Source organism: Homarus americanus, unplaced genomic scaffold (genome assembly GCF_018991925.1).
Source record: "Homarus americanus isolate GMGI-L3 unplaced genomic scaffold, GMGI_Hamer_2.0 scaffold52517, whole genome shotgun sequence".
Taxonomy (NCBI): Eukaryota; Metazoa; Arthropoda; class Malacostraca; order Decapoda; family Nephropidae; genus Homarus; species Homarus americanus.
Window position 1 is genome coordinate 6,287 of NW_024734106.1, and position 11,696 is coordinate 17,982.

The 11,696-nt window shown below is 39.2% G+C and overlaps 1 pseudogene; it reads left to right on the forward strand.

The window, feature by feature from the left end:
* Positions 1 to 300: 300 nt before the first annotated feature.
* LOC121870145 lies at positions 301 to 11,474 on the forward strand (annotated as a pseudogene).
* Positions 11,475 to 11,696: the final 222 nt, after the last annotated feature.

Genomic DNA, 11,696 nt, shown 5'->3' on the forward strand with positions numbered 1-11,696 from the left:
CACAGGATAGATTACCTCCTCCTTATACTAGGAAGAATTACTCTACAGTAATGTAGAGATAACAGATATTGACGTCCTGGGCTCTCCACCTTCTTTGAGGAATTTTGAGTTTGTGAACCTTGCTCTTGACAGTACGGAGAATGTCGAGAAGAAGTTTCCTGTCAAGGGCCACTTTAATCACCTCAACCACAGTGCTGCTCAGCTAACATTCAGCGCCAATGCCAGAAACACGACGACAAAGTCACCATTCGTATCTACCTGTAATAAGTGTAATTAAAAACCACATTGCTGTGAGCCTTGATGAGGGACGTTAAGGAAATCTCTTACTCGACACCTTCTGGACTGATGGTAAGTTAACAATTATTAAACTATATTTTATTATAATCAATTAAAGTTTCTCTGTTATGATATTCAGCAAACATCTTATTCTATTTTACAAATAGTAGCGAAAATGTACTTTATCATTTTGTTATAGAGGCATATAGTACTAATAGTGGTAATATCTTGTACAGCAATTATTTTACAGTTCATGAAATAATGTCATCAAGCGAGAATCTTCTCAGTCGTCAGTGACCATCCTGATCGCGTGTCTTCTAACTGATCACGACGCTTCAGTGCGGCTGGCCTCGGCACTGAACCTGGAACACCATGAAGATCGTGGCTGTGGTCACCCTCATGGGCTGCTGCCTAAAAGGCGCTGACGAAGGCATGGACTTCTGGTTCAACATTATATAATTACCAGTGGAAGACGCTGCTCGAACCAACAGCTGTCAACGATCATGATACCCACAGTTACTACGTCACGGAGATACCTGACAAACGTCCTATAGGTTTACCCTTCGGGCGTCGCATCCCTGACCACCAGTCTCCTGGGTGTGCTAACCTACATGTGAATTGTCCAAATCTTCACCATTGAGTTGATTGAAAACATTTTGTTTGCATAATTGACATTTCAATGGGAAATAGTTAATCAGACAATTAATGCAGCCTTAATCACATATATGACAAATAAAATAAAAACTGTTCCAACACATGTCAGCAAATAATAAAAAATGTATCAATAAATTTCAACAATTATTGTCGCCCCAATGTAAAATTTTAATACTTTCTTATTCAGCGAAGATAAGAAGTATTTATTAAAACAAGAACAAATACTGAAACTGATTTTTATATATAGGATCTAATTAAAAGACAATGAGTAAATTATAAAATAAAGAAAATAATAATAGAAGCAAACAATAAAGACAGTAGTACAAAGACAATTCCCGTTATGCATTTAGTTTATCCTTCACGGAGTTATCTTCACGACAACTGACAATTGATTTTGCGTTGTTTTCACCTCGCTTAAGAAGCAGTAAGTATTAAGACATTTAGTTGATTTCTATTGAAATGAACATGGTCAGATGATTAACTTCAGCCACGAACATTGCCTGAACATTGGCAGGCCAGCACGATACGTGTGTGTGTGTGTGTGTGTGTGTGTTTAAGAACTTTAATTTTAGTGACCTATTTGTATGAAGTAAGTAATAAACGATAAGGTTATGGTGGAGGAATTGGGATCCTTATATAGTCCTCCTAAGTGACATTGTGTATACCCTTCTAAGGTGGCTGGAGCCTATAGCCTAACACCTATAGCTTGAGATAACACAGAAAACAAAATGACACATCTATGATAATGCAGTGAATAGTGAGAATCTCCATCTGTGTTGTTATTGTTGTTGTAAAGGAATCTTCAAAGAATGTGACGTCACTTGAGGTACAAGTTGAGCTTGGTAAGTGAAGCAGAAATTATTAAGTGGTAAGTTTAAGTTATTAAATTAAGTTTATAAAGTGGCAAGATCTTGTTTATAAACAAATCATTACATTATGTGTTTATGAATTTATCTGCAAATATTAAAATTAGACGAAAACTGATAATAAGGTCACTAAGGAAGGAAAATGAAACCACTTGAAGAAAGAAGAAAATGGAAGAATTAAATGATGGACAGTCGTCAAGGGTTAGAACAGGATGGCCATAGATAAAAAAAACAATGAAAATGTGTATTTAACAAAAAGAACTTGGACCATAATTGGCTAAGAAGTGATGAGAAATTTAAGTTAAGACGATGATAAGAGAGGAAGAAGAAGGCAACTTAAACTAAATTGCATAACTAATCTATTAAATAATAAGAGCCGATGCATATTCATATCGCTCTAGATCTGTCTTATAAGGATGCCTTTACTTGGATTAAAAAGTTGACGCTGCTCCTCGACTATTTGATAACAAGCAGATGAACAGACGAAGAACCAGGTGATAAAACACTCCGTGGGCAAAGTGTTTACTTACAAAGTCCGCGTTATCATAACAAAAAGTTAGATAAATGAGCCAGTCGGTGTATATAAGATGAGATAAAAGAGACCGTTCACCACAGCAGCACCAGCAGTCAACATGCAGTGGACGGTGGTTCAGCAACAACGCTCTGGTGGCCACTGTAATCGCTGAGCTTTGGAGACGTAGCCAAGCAGCAGAGCGTTAACCGTCTCCTCTACAAGGTTACAGCCACATCCCATCAGCCATCTTAAAAACGCTGAAACCTGGAACCCAGAGCATATTGATCCTGCAGCGATGGTGGCGCAGCCGTAAACCACCTGATGGATGAGCTTTGGAGCATCACCGTTTGCTCGAGCAGCGTCACTGGTTCTCCCTCTTTAACGAGCGTCAGCGTGAAATCTCATACTCGTCGATGTATTGCCTGTACAGACTTTGCGAAGCCCTTCGAGGTAATGCCACTTACTTCCGTGAACATATGAATGAAGGAGAGTTTGTTTATACTCTCTATGTAGCTGTGACCCATTCTGACCTAACACATGATGTGGTGTTGCCACCTATATGAGGTCACCCCTCATTGTTTACAAAAATTCGGAAGTTATAGACAAAACTATGCCGCTAAAGATGTTTTTAAACACACCAAGGCAGCTTTAAGATGGAATTCACTGGCACCAAGAAAACGCTGAGCAGCGTGGCTACTTCGGTGAGGACATCGGCCTCAACTCTCACCACGTCACTGGCATATGGACTTCCCTTCACGGTACTTTGGAACAGATCGACCGCAAAGAGAACTCTCTTCTGGGCTCACCACCAGCTGACAGCAGATACGATGCTGAGCGCCTTTCCAGCTTCTGCCTCCTTGAGCTCATTGTACTGGCGACAATCCATCAGAGACAGGTTTGCTCTATATACTTCTTTAAATATGGAGGAGAGTTCCCATTCGTCCAAATACGGGGAGGTTTGAGGATGTAGATGTGTGGCCATATTCGTGACATGAAGAGTAGAAAGCCGAATCCATGGAGTGCATTGCTCATACAGCGCTACATCATCAACACGCCGATGGCAGCCACTGACATCAAACCTTAACCATGGCATTGACGACTCTGGGTGATATCATTGAGTCTTCCACTTACGCACCAATGCGCATATTACGGCGCTCTACACCTTAGGACTCACCGTACTTGGAGCGCAGTCTGATCCTGCCACAAGTTCAACATGCCTCCAGGGTGATGGAGCACTTCCAGAGACTGCCACGCGGCGGTCCCGCATTTTCCAGCTCACAAATTACATGGATTAGCATCATCAAGGAACACAGATGAGTTTATCACCTGCTAGGGAAGAATTACTCTACAGTAATGTAGGGCGCTGATGTTGGTACCAATCTCACTTCTTTGGGGAATTTAGGTTTGACAGAACGCTTGTCTTGACAATTACGGAATGTCGAAGTTTCTGTCCAGACCCATGTATCCCGCTGACCTAACCTCCTTCAACATTTCACCAAAGAAATGAACACGACGACAAAGTCACCCACAGTTAGAGTCTACATTGCCCTCTGATGCATGAACACCATTTTCCTCGACGTTGATGACTTCCGCTAGCCATCTTATTAGACACCTTTGACTGAAGGTGATCCCACATTTATTTTCATAATATTTCATATTTGTGTTAAATTCTGTTAAACTACTCTCAAGTTCAAATTTCTATGCAAATAGTCTCGCAACACTTACTTATTAACCAAATCCATTACTGCTAATATCACCACTTTAGTATTAATGATAGACATTTATTTTTCAGTTCATGAAATAAATGTCATCAAAGAAATCTTCTGAGTCGTCAGTGACCATCCCTGATCGCGTGTCCTTTCACAACTGATCCACGACGCTGATGACGTAGCTGCCGCAGCACTGAACTGGAACACCATGCAGATCGTAGCTGTGGCCAACCCAACAGGCTGCTGCTGCCTAAAGGCACTGAGGAAGAATGCACTTCTGGTTTACGTTATAATTACCAGTGGAGAAGACGCTGCTCACGACAGACCTGACTGTCAACGATCAGCAGCACCTCACGGTTACTGGGTGCAATCGGAGTGAAAGTACCCTGATAAACGTCCAATGGGCTTCCCTTCGATCGTCGCATACCTGACCTCCGAGTCTTGTTTATAAATCTCAGTATGCAAGTCGTCGAGATTACTCATCGTTCATGATGAATGAGCACCTGTTTTTACTAATGAGGATTCTGAAATGATAATAAAAATCTTATGCAGGCTTTTTTTGTTACTGAGATCATTCTGCCCATCACAATAATGATAATTTGTTGGATCATGGCAACCGTGTAGAGTTTCCAAAATACTTCTTATACATGTATACGCAGGATGACCTGTCTAATGTGGTGTGTTTATCCTCATCTTTACATGGGCTCGTGGTGATACACTGTGAACAAATCACAAAATGTGTTTGTATGTAAACATTGCGCCCATCCAGACGTTATATTATATTTAGGCATCACCCAATCCTCAAAAGAAATGTACCAGTATGTTTATTTATATATATAAAGCAAAAGAAGTCTGTCTGTGTGTCCGCACGAGAACCCAGGAACTACTTTACCGATCTGTAGTGATGATGGGGTGTGTGTTATGGCGTGGTGATGATGGGTGGTGTTATATGTAGTGATGATGGTGGTGTTATATGTAGTGATGATGGATGGTGTTATATGCTAGTGTGTGATGTGGTGGTGTTATATGTAGTGATGATGGGTGAATTGAAGTGATGATGGATGGTGTTATATGGTGATGATGGGTGTTATATGTAGTGATGATGGATGGTGTTATATGTAGTGATGATGGATGACGTTATATGTAGTGATGATGGATGTTGTTATATGTAGTGATGATGGGTGGTGCTATATGTAGGTGATGATGGATGGTGTTATATGTAGTGATGATGGATGGTGTATATGTTGTGATGATGGATGGTGTTATATGTGTTTGATGATGGATGATGTTATGTATGATGGGTGGTGTTATATGTAGTGATCAGAAACTACTTTACCGATCTGTAGTGATGATGGATGGTGTTATATGTGGTGATCAGAAACTTTCACGATCTGTAGTGATGATGGATGGTGTTATATGTAGTGATGATGGATGGTGTTATATGTAGTCATGATGGATGGTGTTATATGTAGGGATGATGGATGTTGTTATATGTAGTGATGATGGGTGGTGTTATATTTAGTGATGATGGATGGTGTTATATGTAGTGATGATGGATGATGTTATATGTAGTGATGATGGATGATGTTATATGTAGTGATGATGATGATGTTATATGTTGTTAGACAACAAATAATAACAGTTTAATGCTAAAAATATATTGCCGTTGTAGTGAAAAACATTGGAACTTACATATACCGTTAATGACCAATTGATGGAAAAAGTTTGGGACTGAACAGTGAGACAATGTGGAGCCTCTCCCGGAAGTGGCGTCCTACCTAACTAGCAAATATGAGAGCCGCCAGGCAGGTTTCCTACTAGTTCTATATAATGAAATGGTACATCATGAAATGGTTGAAGCAAACCCGGAAAGACCCTTCAGCGAGTCTGTAGCTGCGTATATGAGAGCGCAAGAGATTCAGTTACAGCATTACAGCGTGATAGATGCTGGAGATGTTTACCAATCAGAGGTTTGTTCTCTGGCTGAGGTGAAGTACTAGGGGAGTATCAAATGTTAGTTTATCTTCCTAAGTTGTATATGATTAACATATTTTTATGGAATCTTATCTCTCTCATACCTTTGTCCACACCTAATCATAATGCATTAATTTGGTGTCCTGGTAACAAGCACCCACAAGCAGCTCTCAACTGTAGACAGGATAACAAACTTTTACTATGAACAGACAAACAATAAACATATAAATCATTAAGTTTTAGTGTTCAGTTATACCAGTTCAGTTATACCAGCTCAATTATACCAGCTCAATTATACCCAGCGAAAAAACAATATATAGAATAATTTCCATAAGTCGAAATGAAAACTTGCTAATGTGAGGCAGTTTAACAAGTGTGAATAGTTTACCCAAAATATGAGGACAGTTTACCAGAAACATGAGGACAGTTAACACGATAAACGAGGGCAGTTTAACTTGATATATGAGGACACTTTTACATGATATATGAGGCAGTTTAACGAATACGAGACAGTTTAACACGATATACCGAACATATACGAGGACGGTTACCCATGATATGGGGCAGTTTAACATGATATACGAGGACAGTTTAACATGATATACGAGACAGTTTAACATGATATCGAGGACAGTTTACCGCGATATACGAGGACGTTTACCGAATACGAGGCGTTTAACGATATACGAGGACAGTTTACCATGATATACGAGCAGTTTAACATATACGAGGCAGTTTACCATGATATACGAGGCAGTTTAACATGATATACGAGGACAGTTTAACACGATATCGTTCACGAGACAGTTTAACATGATATACGAGACGGTTACCATGATATACGAGGACAGTTTAACATGATATACGAGGACAGTTTAACATGATATACGAGGACAGTTCAATGATATATACGGACAGTTTAACATGATATGAGGACAGTTCAATACAACATGATATACGAGGACGGTTAACATGATATACGAGGACAGTTTAACGATATACGAGGACAGTTTAACGATATACGAGGACAGTTTAACATGATATACGAGGACAGTTTAACATGATATACGGGCAGTTTAACATGATTACGAGGACAGTTTACCATGATATACGAGGACGTTTACCATGATATACGAGGACAGTTTCGCAATGACGAGGACAGTTTAACATGATATACGAGACAGTTTAACCCAGATATACGAGGACAGTTTAACATGATATACGAGGACAGTTTAACCATGATATACGAGGACAGTTTAACATGATATACGGTTGATTCATGATATGCAAGACAGTTTAACATGATATACGAGGACACTTACATGATATATGAGGACAGTTTAACATGATATGCGAGGACAGTTTAACATGATATACGAGGACAGTTTACCACGATATACGAGGACAGTTAACATGATATACGAGGACAGTTTACCATGATATACGGATTTACCATGATATGAGACGTTTAACATGATATCGAGACACTTACGTATATGAGGACAGTTTCATGATATACGAGAACAGTTTCTGATATTAGGACAGTTTACCATGTATACGAGGACAGTTTAAAATGATATACGAGGACGTTTACCATGATATACGAGGCAGTTTAACATGATATACGAGGGCGCTTACCATGATATCGAGGACAGTTTAACATGATATACGAGGCGGTTTAACATGATATACGGACAGTTTACCACGATATACGAGGGCGGTTAACACGATATACGAACGTTACCATGATTACGAGGACAGTTTAACATGATATACGAACGGTTTACCATGATATGAGGACAGTTTAACATGATATACGAGGGCAGTTTAACATGATATACGAGGACAGTTTAACCATGATATACGAGGGCAGTTTAACATGATATGCGAACAGTTTACCACGATATACAGGGACAGTTTAACATGATATACGAGACAGTTTACCATGATATACGAGGACAGTTTAACATGATATACGAGGACAGTTTACCATGATATCGAGGACGTTTAACATGATATGAGACGGTTAACCTGATATGGAGTTTACCATGATATACGAGGACAGTTAAACATGATATACGAGGACAGTTTAACATGATATACGAGACGCACATGATATACGAGGACAGTTTAACACGATATACGAGGACAGTTTAACATGATATACGAGGACAGTTTACCATGATATACGAGGACAGTTTAACATGATATACGAGGACAGTTTACCATGATATACGCAGAACGGTTTGACATGATACGCCGAGGCAGTTTACCGCGATATGAGGACAGTTTAACATGATCGCGAGGGCAGTTTACCATGATATACGAGGACAGTTTAACGCGATATACGAGACAGTTTACCATGATATACGAGCAGTTTAACATGATATACAGGGCAGTTTACCCTGATATACGAGGACAGTTTAACATGATATACGAGGGCAGCTTACCATGATATACGAGGACAGTTCCATGATATACGAGGACAGTTTACACCATGATATGAGCAGTTTAACATGATATACGAGGACAGTTTACCATGATATACGAGGACAGTTTACCATGATACGAGGACAGTTTAACATGATATACGAGACGTTTAACCTGATATACGAGACGGTTACACGATATACGAGGCAGTTTAACATGATATACGAGGCAGTTTACGCGATATACGAGGACAGTTTAACATGATATACGAGGACAGTTTAACATGATATACGAGGACGGTTTAACATGATATACGAGACAGTTACGCAATATACGAGGCGGTTTAACACGATATACGAAGACGGTTAACGCGATATATAGAGACGGTTTTAACATGATATACGAGGCAGTTTACCGCGATATACGAGGACAGTTCCATATTAGAGACGGTACCCAGTTACAACATGATATACGGGCAATTTACCGCAATATACGAGGACAGTTTAACGCATGATATGAAGAACAGGACAAATAAATTAAATTACATTTATAAAATCTTTTTATAAAAAGCAATAATATATAAATGTCACATAAATTAATATATAGATTAGACTCATGACAAGATTATAATTATACGAGCGCAGTATATATATATATACATATATATATATATATATATATATATATATATTATTATTATTGTGTGTATATATATATATATAAATATATATATATATATATATATATATATATATATATATATATATATATATATATATATATATATATATATATATATATATATATATATATATATATATATATATATATATATATATATACGGACAAATGTGGAAACGGACATATTTAACCGAATGGACATATAGCCTTTTTAGTTATTTTCTTTCTTCGTTTGTAATGTATTTTGCACATTTCAGAAAGGATAAAAGCTAGTGGTAAGTAATAATTTGCTTTAAAAATTCTTCAAGTCTCTGTGTTTAATATCTCAGTAGTCGTCAAATAATCAGCTTTATTCGGAACAATCAGCATTATTTTCCCCAATGTCAATTAACTAGTAATTTACAAGACAGAGGTCCGTTCAGCAGAAAGTCCGTCGGCTCGATGTCCGTTCAAATCAAATATCCGTCGGCTCGATCTCCGTTCGATGCAAATGTCCGTCGGTGAACCGTCCGTCGGCCAAATATATATATATATATATATATATATATATATATATATATATATATATATATATATATATATATATATATATATATATATATATATAGATATCAATTTAACCTTTAATTAACTTTACCTGTCACCTCTGGCCACTAACAAAGACTTTATCAGCAGTTAATATTATCTAGTTTAAAGCTACTGTATATATGTTATTTAACGATTTTCATTGTGCATTAGAAAAAACCGTTCCAACTATTACGTCTTAAAAAGTTCTCAAATCATGCCTACATTTTCCTTTGGCAACATTGTAGTTACCCCAGAATACTCACTCCTCGTATTATTATAAATTGGTGGAGACCGTTCTAGCAACACCAACAGTCCAGTCAACATGCAGTGGGCGGTGGTAGTAGCCAGTGCTCCTGGTGGCTACTGTCGTCTCACTGAAGCACAGACGTAGCCCCCTAAGCAACAAGTACGTTAATAGCAAATCTTCCTCCTCTACAAGGTTACCAACTTGTCCCATCAACCTTCATATGTAAAGAAGCAGCTGGAAACCTGGAACCCCAGGAAGCATGTTGATCCTGCAGCGATAATTGCTTTGACCGTAAACCACCTGATGGATGAGCTCGAGCATCACCACTTGCTCAGGCAGCATCACTCGTTCTCCCTCTTTAACGAGCGTCGCGTGAGAAGCCCTCATGCTCGTCGATGTATTGCTGCACTGTACAGACTTTGAAGCCTTCGAGCAATGCTGCTTACTTCGTGAGCTTTATATGAATGAAGGAGAGAGTTTGTTTATAGCTCTCTGTAGCTGTGACCCATTCTGACCTAACACATGATGTGGTGTTGCCACCTCTATATGGTCACCCTCATTTGTTTCAAATTCTGAAGTTATCGATAGGCTTATGCAGCTGAATGACAAACACACCAGACAACTTTAAAGATGGGAATTCACTGGCACCAAGAAGAACAGCTGACATGGCTGCCAGTGAGGACATTGGCCTCAACTCTCACCACGTTCACTGGCATATGGACTTCCCCTTCTGGTGGCACGGAGATAAGATTGACCTGAGAGAACTCTTCTTCTGGAGCTCACCACCAGCTGACGGCAGATACGATGCTGAGCACTTTTCAACGCACCTCCTGTAGACCCATTTGTGCTGGGACCACCCCATCAGGAACGGGTTTTGCTCCTCTTCACTTCTTACAAATAACCTGGAGAGAGTTTCATTCGTCCCGATAACAAGGCGTTTGAGGATGTAGATGGTGTGGCCCATATTCGTAACAAGAAGGAATGAAAAGCCAGATCGTGATGCTGCAATTGCTCATGGCTACATCATCAACGCCGATGGCAGCCACACTGACATCGACAGCGACCATGGCATTGACGTCCTGGGTGATATCATTGAGTCTTCCACTTACAGCACCAATGTTGCATATTACGGCGCTCTGCCAACCAGGCTCTACCGCATCTTGAGGAGCGCAGTCTGATCCTCACCAAGTTCAACATGCCTCCAGGAGTGATGGAGCACTTCGAGACTGCCACGTGATCCCGCATTTTCCGACTCCACAAGTACATGGACAACATCCTCAAGGAACACAAGGATAAGTTACTATATATACTAGGGAAGAATTACTCTACAGTAATAGCAAGAGATAACAGATATTGACGTCACTGAGCTCTCCACTTTCTTTGAGGAATTTGAGTTTGACTTGAGCAACGCTCTTGACAGTACGGAGAATGTCGAAAAGTTTCTGTGAAAAACCATGTATCCGCCTCAACCACAAGCCTTTCTCCTTCAACATTCACGCCAAGTCGAACACGACGACAAGGTTACCGTTCGTATCTATCTAGCACCAAAAGTATGATGAAAACCACATTGCTTAACCTTGTTGACGAGGACGCTGGAAGTCATCTTGCTCAAACACCAGCCTTCTGGACTGAAGGTAAGTTAACAATTATTATTAATCCAGTTTTTCTAATTAGTTTAAAACTTCAATAAAGTTTCTCTCTTGTAATAATGATTCTTTAGCAAACATCTTATCCTAACTTTGGATAGTAACAATCTTTATCATTTTTTGTTATAGAAG